Here is an 11595-nt window from a genome sequence, read left to right on the forward strand (position 1 = left end):
AAATAGTGGGTTTGGTTTTGGTTTGGGTGGATCTTAGATCTTCTTATTTAATTATTATCCCCAAATCTCACAATTTCATTGCTAAGAATGGATAATAATAAAGGAGTTATTATCAGGACTATCAGGAGACACTAGGTATGAAGCTGGATGCCTGGAGTGATTTGCTTGAGCCCAGGGTTTCTGAGACACTATATGCCGAGGCTGATCAATGTATCTGCACTGTCTGGCACCAGATTGGTGCCAAGAGGGGTATCACTGGGGGTGAAGTGGGGTGACCCACCAAGCTTTCTGAGGAGGTCCAAGTTGAAAATGGAGAAGGCTAAAACTTCTTTGCTTCTCAACAGTGAGTTACAGGAATTGGCTGGGTGAGTTAGGGATACCCAATCTTTTTTTTTTAAATGAAAAGGAGGACACTTGAACTATGGTGTATTCCAAAGCAACCAGTTTATTTATAATTTCCTCTTGGAATATGTTTTCTAATCATTCCTACATTTCTGAATTTGGTAGCATGATTGAATGAGATTTTCCTTTTGAGCAGCAGTAAGCTTTTGCCTACCTTCTTGGTGAGATCACAGAAAAGAGCACGGATAAATCATTGAGTTGGATTTGACTATCTTCTTTACAAAGACAATGGCAAAGAGAAACCAAGAATACAGTAAATCTTAATGGGTTCATCTTAAAAATGGTGACTAAAATAACTATTTAGCCCTTAATGGTTTACAACATTCTTTCATTTATTTTTAAAACAATACTCATCACAAATAGTACATGCATTATTATCCTCATGTTCTAGATGAGGAAGCCAGGGCACAGCAAAGTTCTGACTTGCCTAGGGTCACACAGCCCAGCAGATGCATCAGTGGAACTCGGGTCCTCAGACACCAAGTCTTGTGGCATTTTCTTCTCCCCTATTGTGTGACACAAGAAAGAATGCTGACCTGGGAGCCAGGGGACACACATTCTAGGGCCTTAGATAATTAACTCAGTATTTTTGGGATCTGTTGATACAAAGAAGGGGCTAGAATTGATGGCCTCTTAAGGGACTTTACAAGTTTAAGAAGTGCATAATTCTATTAGATGCTCTTTTTTTTTTTGTCCAACCCCTGTCAGAGAAGGACTTTTCTCTGTTAGGATTTTGACCAGGGCATTACTATGTCCCTGGAGTGATGGTAATTCATGGGCTTACAGCTGGGTCAGGGGTAAATTCCATGAACATCTGTCCTTAACATTATCTTGTGAAACACAAATTAACTTGTATTTTATGACTGTCATCTCAGAATGGGAGTTAGTGTCCGTTTTCAGAGCCCCTGTTCTTTCTGAAAGGCTCCTCCTGAGATGAATGCACATCATTTGCCCATCTTGCTGATTTTGGCACCATGGTTCATATTTCAATCATTCATTGTATAAAGGAATACTCTCTGAATGGCTTTTAAAAGGCTTTTCTAGGGATAGGACCAGAGTTCATCATCCTTCTTCCTTTTCCCTTCCCCTTCCTCCTCCTTTTCTTCTTCTTCTTCTTCTTCTTCTTCTTCTTCTTCTTCTTCTTCTTCTTCTTCTTCTTCTTCTTCTTCTTCTTCTTCTTCTTCTTCTTCTTCTTCTTCTTCTTCTTCTTCTTCTTCTTCTTCTTCTTCTCCTTCTCCTTCTCCTTCTCCTTCTCCTTCTCCTTCTCCTTCTCCTTCTCCTTCTCCTTCTCCTTCTCCTTCTCCTTCTCCTTCTCCTTCTCCTTCTCCTTCTCCTTCTCCTTCTCCTTCTTCTTCTTCTTCTTCTTCTTCTTCTTCTTCTTCTTCTTCTTCTTCTTCTTCTTCTTCTTCTTCTTCTTCTTCTTCTTCTTCTTCTTCTTCTTCTTCTTCTTCTTCTTCTTCTTCTTCTTCTTCTTCTCCTTCTCCTTCTTCTTCTCCTTCTCCTTCTCCTTCTCCTTCTCCTTCTCCTTCTCCTTCTCCTTCTCCTTCTCCTTCTCCTTCTCCTTCTCCTTCTCCTTCTCCTTCTTCTTCTTCTTCTTCTTCTTCTTCTTCTTCTTCTTCTTCTTCTTCTTCTTCTTCTTCTTCTTCTTCTTCTTCTTCTTCTTCTTCTTCTTCTTCTTCTTCTTCTTCTTCTTCTTCTTCTTCTTCTTCTTCTTCTTCTTCTCCTCCTCCTCCTCCTCCTCCTCCTCCTCCTCCTCCTCCTCCTCCTCCTCTTCCTCCTCTTCCTCCTCCTCCTCCTCCTCTTTCTCCCCTCCTCTTCCTTCTTCTTGTCCTCCTCCTCTTCCTCTTCTTCCTCCTCTTCCTCCTTCCTTTCTTCCTCCTCCTCTCCTCTTCCTCCTCTTCCCCTTCTTCCTCCTCTTTAAAGGGAAAAAAAGGAGAGGAGGTAGATTCTCACCTAACAAGGTACTCCTTTCCACAGTACCCTATTCAAATTCAGAGATCTGCATTCTCTTCCTATCTCTCCCTGGAGTTCCTTAACAGGGAACCCCTGGTACATTAGCCACATTGTGTCTGGTGCATTTTACAATCCCCTGTCATGTCTGTGTGCACAATTTGGCAGACTACACACTGGAGCGAGGATTTGGAAAGTGGACCCAAGCCTCTCCTACTGGTCTTAAACTAAACAAAAGGCATGCACTGTAATGTATTCTACTGTGCTGCTCTCATTCTAGATAGTTGGTTTTCTGTAAGGACCCTGGGAGACAGAGGTAATATGTCTCTGTGGGGGGAGTTTTGGGCCTAGAATTAGGAACCTTAAATTATAGTGGGTGAGAATATAAGGGATAATTAGGGAATAATTTTTAAAATCAGGCCTTATTCCTTATAATGTGACTGTATACTAGGATTGTCTGAGAGGAGATGCTTGGTAGAAAGACTTACACCAAAATACTTGGGTAGCTAAACTAGATGAGAGCCTCTGTGTCTGTTTAATATCCAGATTATAATTGGCTAATTTTTATTGAAATATTCCTGTATTAGTGCTTAGTTTGTTGGCCAACTTGTTTTGTAAATTATCATGGGAAAGCTTGACTATATTGGTCTACCTGCCATGATCTCACTGGTCAGAGGGTCTCTTGGAAGTCTCTTACTATCACTATAGTGTAGCTACCCAGATATGACTTAGTGCAAAGAAGTAATGAAATAAAAATTCAATTGGCCCCCCAATTAATTGGTGAGGTTAGGCCAATTACTCTTATTATTAATCAGCTAACAAATATTCATTAAGCATTTACTATTTGCCAGGCACTATACTCGGTACTGGGGATATAATTTTGAGTGAAATGTTCCCTTTTCTCAAGGACCTAGCCTTCTAGTGGGAACAGAATCTATAATTTTTTCTCTTTTAAAATATTATGCATATATATTATATTTTAACTATGAGAATCCAAAATTTTATCTATGACTATTCCTTCCACTGATGAAGATCCCTGTTATATTTGGAACCAGAGCATCTGGGTTCAGAAGCTGTCTCTTCATATGATTATCTATGTGATCTTGGATAAGTCACCGAATTTCTCCAGACAACAATTTTTTTCATTTACAGGATGAAGCGGACGGCCTCTGCGGTGCCTTTCAACTCTCAATGTACGATCCTATCATCCTATGACTAGAGGATCTCTAAATTCCCTTCTCACTTTAAGTCTTTGGTCCAGTGATCCTTTAATGCTAGGAACTCTGACCTACCTTTATAAATGGTCTCTGTAAGATAATCGTCACCCATCATCCAGCATCAAAACAAATCCCCACAAAATCCCCACAAAAAAAAAATGTGGGGATGAATGAATGGATGAAAAAGTATTTAGTAAGCACTTAGTATGTTCAGACACTGTGTTAAATACAACCAAGGAAAACAGTCTCTGGCCTCAAGAAGCTTACATTTGAGTAGGGAAAGGCAACACTTTTGGGGGAATAGTAATCAGGGAGAAGTGGTTTTTTTTTTGTTTGTTTTTTGTTCAAGGAGGTCACATGGATAGTAATTATAGTCTTCAGGTGATTGACTGATATCTCTTTCCAGGAATGGTAATGTTCATTTGATTACTGATTTCAAGGATGGAGTTTAAAATCAACAAAGGTGATAGACAGTGGAGAGAAGGGGACAGTGAGAGAGCACAGTGGATAGAACACTAGGCCTGAAGGGGAGGGGGAACTGGGTTCAAATCTGACCTCAGACACTTCCTAGCTGTGGGACCCTGGGCAAGTTCACTAAACCCCAATTGCTTAGCCCTTACTCTTCTTCTGTTTTAGAATTGATACTAAGAAGGTAATGGTTTAAAAAAAAAAAAGATGAACAGGAAGAAGCATGGTGGATGTCAGGTTGGCTCAGAAATGATAAATTCTCACTAACAGAAAGCCTAGGCTCTCAGGGTGGGAATTTGCAGTTCTGGATCATAAGTGGAGGCTGGAGTACAAAAGCATGACAGCTTGAAGATAGTCTGTACCAGCGGTCATTTCAACTTGGTGGCATCTGCAAGAACTTCCATTTCCCTAGAATAGCCTTTGAGAATCCCAAATCACCTCAACACTATAATAAAGGATCAGAATAGAACTTTAGCAAGGGTAACAACACTAAAGATGAATTTAATTTGATGTGGAATATGTGGACAGCTTTAGGCATGGAATCCAATCACTGTCCCCTGGCAAGTTCCTTGCACTTTTCTGTCATGACTTCCAGCCTTGAACCTGGAGCCCTCCTTTTGCTCACTACCTAAAAGTGACCTTCCTGCCCCCAACAAATCCTAGGCATGTGCTAAGCTTTGCTGTAGAGTTCAGGGTTTATGTATGAAAATTTGTATTACCCCCTGTGTTGTGGAAGATACACCAGAGGGGACCGACCAAACCAAGAAGAGCCTCCCTCTGAGAATTTCCACGGGTCCCAGTGGGCTCATTCCTGGGAGATGGAGTGGCTCCCAACAAATGATCCCCTAACACTAACACTGTTTGGGACAAGGGATATGTCAGGAAAGGACAGGGAAGCCTGTGTTTGTTCTATCCATCCCAAAGGGTCCAACCAGAGGATTATGGAATGAATCAGGCTAAACCACTGGTCTGGAGAGTTTGCTTTCTTCTGTCCACATGAAATAATAAGAAAAATCCCACATCGCATTTCATTCTTATGTGTATGCCTAATATGATAATCTTTGTAACTTGAACATGTCCAGGTCCCTTCCTCAGAGGAGACACAGAAAACATCAATTAGTAATGATTGCTTTCAATCTGACAACATCTCTGTGGGGTAAGTTGGGAGCAGGAGTTATTATCTCTAGTTTACAGGAGGGGAATGTAAGATACAGATAGGACAAATCTATGGTCACATGGAGAGTGGGTGACTGCGTAGGACTACAGCCCAGATCTGCACATTAGCTGTGCACTTCCATGCAGAGATGCTTCGTTTGTTATTAGCTATAATAATCATTGAAGATGTTCACTCATCAAGCAGTTATTAAAAGTCCATTATATGTAGTCCGCTCTACTAAGTGCTGGAGGAACAACAGTAATAAATAAGGGATGGCGTCTGCCTTCAAGAAGCTTCTGCTACTGATTCATTATCCTTTGGTCCTATAGGTCATGGAAGTAGTGGTAGCTCAGTGATTAAGAGTACTGAGCTTAGAGGTAGGAAGACCTGAGTTCAAATCTAGCCTTAGATACTTCCTAGCTGGGTGACCTTGAGCAGGTTATTTAACCCCTATATTCCTTAAAGTCAGCTAAGTAGCTCAGTGGATGGAGTGTCGGACCTGGAGTTGGCAAGACTTGAGTTCAGATTGGTCCTTGGACACTTGCCAGGTGTGTGACCTTGGGCAAATCAGTTGAGCTCTGCCCACCTAATGAAAGGATCCATTGGATCGACTGGAGAAGGCAAAAGCAGATCACTCCTGTACCCTTGCCAAGAAAATCCTACAGATAACTATGGTCAGGGAGTAAAGAGTTGGATACAATTGAATGTTTGAAAAACAACAACATGGAGGACATAGGCTGGGCTTGACTTCCAGAAAAGTTGAAAGACTATAGTGAAAAGAATGCCAAATTTGGAGTCAAAGAATATGAGTTTGAATGTCAGCTCCTCTACTTCTTCAATGTGTGACCAGGAGCAAGTTGCCTAAGCTCTGTGGGGCCTCAACCTCAGTTTGAAAAGGAGGGGACTGTACCAGATGACCCCATGCCCCTTCTCAATCTGGAGCTGTGCTCTTGCCAAGAGGAAGGGCATAGAGTAAATGAAAAGAGCTAGGATTCAAACCTGTATCTCCTACCCTCTGACACCACTTGCCTTTAGAAAAAAGAAATTAAAAACAAAAACAGAAAGGAGATTGCTTTCAAGTTAGTCTTCCATTTTAAACTACAGCCATGGCTAACATGAAGTTTGCGGATTAGGTATCTTTGTTCTCCATTACTGCAGATAGGAGATAGTGGACTGAATGTCTCTTCTTGTAGCCAGCTGGATAGCTAAAGGTGAAAGGAGAGGAGGAAGGAAAGAAGGATATATCAATCAGCTTCTCCTATCACCCTGTACTGGAGTTTAGGCTGATGACTTGGGTTTTCTCTGTTATACCTTAGGAAACTGAAGCACAGAGCATTTACATTATCCCAGGACACACAGAACGGGTATCTTCCAAAGAAATGGGAACAAAATTCAGAAGTTTTAATATTTTGCTGCCCTGATTAAGCATGGCAATTAAATCTCAGGTGGAGATGAAATTCTGCTTTTGCCTTTTGAGAGCACTTTATTGTCTGGATGAAATTATTTCTATTGATGTCAGAGCCTCTTTGCAAAAAAGTTCCATTAATGTTAATGCAGTGCCATCCAGTACAATACAATGCAACGCCATACAATACAATAAATATTTATTAAGTGCCCACTGTATGCAGAGGACGCTACTGGATGCTGAAGAAGTTATGAAATTCAGGTTCAAAACAATGCCTGCCATCAAGGAGCTTACACCATAGGAGATGAATGGGAAACCAAAACAGAAAACTATAAGGACATACTTTTTACATGATAATTGCATTTTGAATTTTGATCCCATTTAAAAAAACAACAACAAGTAGTTCTTTGTTCTCATTTCCACCTCTCTCACATTAGGTAAAAAAAAAATGCTCACTTAAAAAAAAATCTGCACACTGGCCATGTCCAAAAAAAGTGTATGTCTCTTTCTAAATCACCTCTCGGTGTCAGAAGTGGGTAGAGGCTTTATTATCAGTCTTCTTGAGTCATGCCTAGTCACTGCATAGGCCAGAGTTCTTAAGTTTTTCAATGCTGGGAGCCATCAAAGACCACGCTGTTTGACATAGTCCGTGTGGAAACCGGGGACTGCAAAGCAGCCCCTAGGAAGGATGGAAACACCCACTGACACTCCCCCTAAGTGGCTTTTATTATTAACATCCCTTATTATTGGAATTGCTATGATTATTATTTTTACATAGCCCCAGAAAAAATAGATGAAAGCAACATGCTTGGAGGGTTAATACAGATGTCCCACTCTGTCCCCCCCCAGGACATTATCAGGAGAGCCCACTTACAAAATTAAACCTAAGGATTATTATATACCCACTTAGATAGGACCCTCTTTTCTAGGCATAAAAACTTCTGGTAAATCTGTGCTCTGAATTCCCTAACCTATATCTGGGTCACATTGATTCTACCCACTGATCCTGCCCTTAGCAACAATGTTTCAATGATTATCTCCCTAGGCTTCCTGTCTGTTGTTAGGTTCCATGGAAACATGTATGTTGAGAAAGAATGAAACTATGTGTCAAGTAGATATGTGATCTTGAGGGTTTAAAATAAAACCAGGCCTCAGTCAAGGTAGAGAAGTTTATCCTGTGAAATCTGTGCTGCAGGTTGAATGGGAAAGCTGTGTCCCATCCATCATTTCGCCAACACCGTCCCACCTCCAAGACCCCATTCCCTGTGGGAGGCTGGCCTACCCCACAGCATTTCAAAATGTCTTTACAGTGTTGGTGTTGTCTAAACTGTTCTCCTGGTTTTTCCCATTTCAGTCTGTACACAAGTCTTCCCAGGTATTTCTGGAACTGACCCTTCTATTATGTCTTACAGCTCAGTGGTACTCCATTACATTTCATATGTGAATTTTTTAGGCATTCCCTAATTGATGAATACCCCCTTAGTTTTCAATTCTTTGCCATAACATAGAATTCTATAACATTTTTTGTAAATATAGTTTCTCTACCTCTTTCTTTCTTTGGGTTACATGCCTAGAATTGGTATCACTAGGCCAATGGATATGTCAAGTTTAATAACTAGTAATTGCATGTTGAGAGGCAAGTATGAAGTACTAGTCAGAAAGCTTCCCTTAGAGACTGTGTGATGCCGGGCAAGGTTCAGATCCCCATGAAAATCTGAAAATATAAATTATAATAAAAATAATATTTTACATATTTGTATAAATAAAATTCTAAGTTGCAGAGCAGGGTTGAGAGTTGAGAGAAGGAATTTCCTCACAGGGAGTTTCTCTATACCAGTGATGGTGAACCTTTTAGAGACCCAAGTGCCCAAACTGCAACCATTGTGCTGCATGTGAGTCACCCCCTTACCCAAAATAGGGGAGGAAGGAAGCTCTCCCATTGGATTGCTGGGCAGAGGGGCAATGATGTAAAAAATGTCCTCAGGCATACGTGGAGAGGGGGAAGGTAGCAGTTCCCTTGGTCACACATGCCATAGGTTTGCCAATGCAGTTTATATTAATGAACTCAAAGGTACAAGCATCCAAAGAAATACATTAGAGCTTTCAAAAAAATGCTGTATGAAATCTTAGGGGAATCAGAAAGTCTAAGAGGTAGCATATGAATTAGGTTTCAAAAGAAAGCAAGAGGTCAACAAAGCTAGGATGGGGAGGATATTCCAGGCAAAGAAAAGAGTATAAACAAAAATACATGGAAGGGAATAAGCATTTATATAGGACCTACAATTCACCCGGGCACAATGCTAAGCACTTTACAACTCCAGCAAATTAGGTGCTATTATTGTGTTCATTTTAGAGTTGAGGAAACTAAGACAAATGGAGGTTAAGTGGCCTGTCCAGGGCCATACAGCTAGTAAATGTCTGAGGCCAGATTTGAAATTAGATCTTCCTGCCTTGAGGCCCAGAGCTCTCTCCACTGTGCCATTTTTCATGTTGGGGGTAGAGTTGGGGTATCTGAGTAGTCCAGTTTGTATGGAGTTCATGGAGGAGAGTTATATGTGATGAACTTGGAAAGGCAGAGTGACACACTAGGTTGTGAGGAAACTCAAATTCCAGACAGGGGAGTCCAAATTTTACTCACTGAACAGAAGATAGCCACAGAAGGTTTTTGTGTAGAGGAGTGATATGGCCATATTGTTCATCTTGGCAATGGAATGGTGGATGGATTGGAGGAGAGAGAAAATGAGGCAGGAAGACATGCTGGATTATTGTGACCATCTAGGGAGGTGGTAATGAGGGTCTGGACTAGAGTGATGGTAGTGGGAATAGAGAGTAACTAGTAACTACTTGGCTATGAAAGGTGAGGGAGAAGGAAAGATGGCACAGATTTCTTAGGATACTGACTGGTGCCCAGTGGGCATTCACTTAATATGTGATGAGGATCAGACAAGAAGGCAGTCTTGGCTGAGTTTGGACCACCTGGATACGTAAGATGAATCCCCTCCAATGATAATTGAAATATGGTAAGGAAGGAGGCTAGACTAAAATTTGCAAAAAAGCTACAACTTGTTAGATGGCTCTGAGCTTCTCCCATTTTGTTCAGGATTACATTTCTACATGTTTTTCAGGCTAGATGTTAATCGGCAGCAGAGAGCCAAAGAGGTCAAACCCCATCAAATACATTTAAGACACCAGGCGGTGACCGTTGAAAAAGATGTATGTTCGGCCCTGAAAAATATGAAACCAGTTAAGAACTCAGAGGTCATTCTGTTCAGGGCAAAATTCTTGTGCACTGTGCTGACAATTTACCCTCTGGGTGTTTTCAAGGCTTAATGGATCAAGCTAGTCCACATGAAATATGGCATGCTTAAGACACAGGCCACATCCACCCTCCAGCTCAACTTTCTTGCCCTATCATTAACATTGCTTGAGTTTTAGCAACTTGTCGGGAGCTTATATACACACCAGAAAAGGCCTGACCCCTGCCTAATATATCTGCAATCTACAACGAGACTGTTTTTCAGAAATCGGGGGATCCCACTGGAATGAACAGAAGAGTTCCAAGGAGATCTTGAGGACAAAAGTTGTAGAGAGTTAAATTTTTTTTTGGAGGTCTCCAGGGGCAAACTGTGAGTCAGATAAACTCACCTGAACCCCTACCTGTCTTCTATTCTCTCCATGAAACTTCTTCTCTTTGGCCTTCGAGATGACAATAGCAGCTCATTTGTATGGAATGCGTTCCCGTTTACAAAGTGTTTTATAGGTATCATCTCATTTGATTCTCACAACCAGAACCATGACTAATGTGGGGTCACTGCAACTTTGTCCCAGTCCTGCATCTCAGAGTCCCTTTTCACACGGCCCTTTCCTAGAGTTTGTCTTTGCCCGCCATCTTTACCTCTTTCTGAGGTTGGAGAAATGGAGACTTGTGGGATGGGGGGGATGAGGGTCACTGGCCATATTGATTGGGTCACTTCTCAGACAGTGTAGGGGATGGGCTATGTCCTTCCCTAATGCAACTGGGAACAAGTGAATGGATTCTCCTGTGGGCATTGTCCAGGGGACTCAGGACAACCTTTATAGTGGGGTAGAGGAGACACTCAGGATCAACAGGCATTCTGGGATGTCATCCGGGAGTGAGTCCTTTGGTAGACTTTGGAGGTCTTTCCACATCCAAGGTGAGTGTTTTCTGGTTCATCCTACTGCCTCTGGCCAACCAGGAGTGGATCTATGTCCACAGGGGCAGAACTATAGTATTTCTCCCTTAGCCCAGGGCAGTGCTCCAAGGTTCTCTTCTCCTGCTAGACACGTTATCCTTATGTCCAAGTCTCTCTCCAGCCGTGTCACTCCTCCCGATGCCCCTGGAACTTGCCGTAGGCACTAGAACTCCTACGAAGAGTTCTGCCCACAGCAGCTTTATGAGCTAAGTGGTGTAATTATTATGCTCTTCCAGAACAATTATACAATGTAGTGGGAAAAGCACCAGATTTAGGACTTGAAGGCTTGGTTTTCAATCGGTCTGGTGCTTACAACTTGTGTGAACTGTGTGCAAGTCACTTAATTTTGTTGCATCAATTTCTTTATCTGGCGAATGAGGGAGTTGGACTACATGACTCTTCCAGCCCTAAAATCTGCTTTATAGACAATAGGATAAGTGACTTGTCCAAGGTCAAACAGCAATTAAATTGCAGATCAGGGACTCAAAGTCAGGTCTTCTTTTGGATGCCTATTAAAAGCCAATGCTTCCTCTCTCCTTCCTCTCACTCCCTCCTAACCCTTAATATAGTGCTCTACTATGTCTGATTAATTCTTAATCTCTCTCCCTTTTATCCTGTATGAATGGGGCCTTCCTGGTAGATCCCAGGCACACACACAAACATTTTTTTTTAAACCCTTACCTTCCGTCTTGTAGTCAATACTGTATATTGACTCCAAGGCAGAAGAGTGGTAAGGGCTAGGCAATGGGGGTGAAGTGACTTGCCCAGAGTCACACAGCTGGG

The sequence above is a fragment of the Monodelphis domestica genome, chromosome 5 (genome assembly GCF_027887165.1).
Source record: "Monodelphis domestica isolate mMonDom1 chromosome 5, mMonDom1.pri, whole genome shotgun sequence".
Taxonomy (NCBI): Eukaryota; Metazoa; Chordata; class Mammalia; order Didelphimorphia; family Didelphidae; genus Monodelphis; species Monodelphis domestica.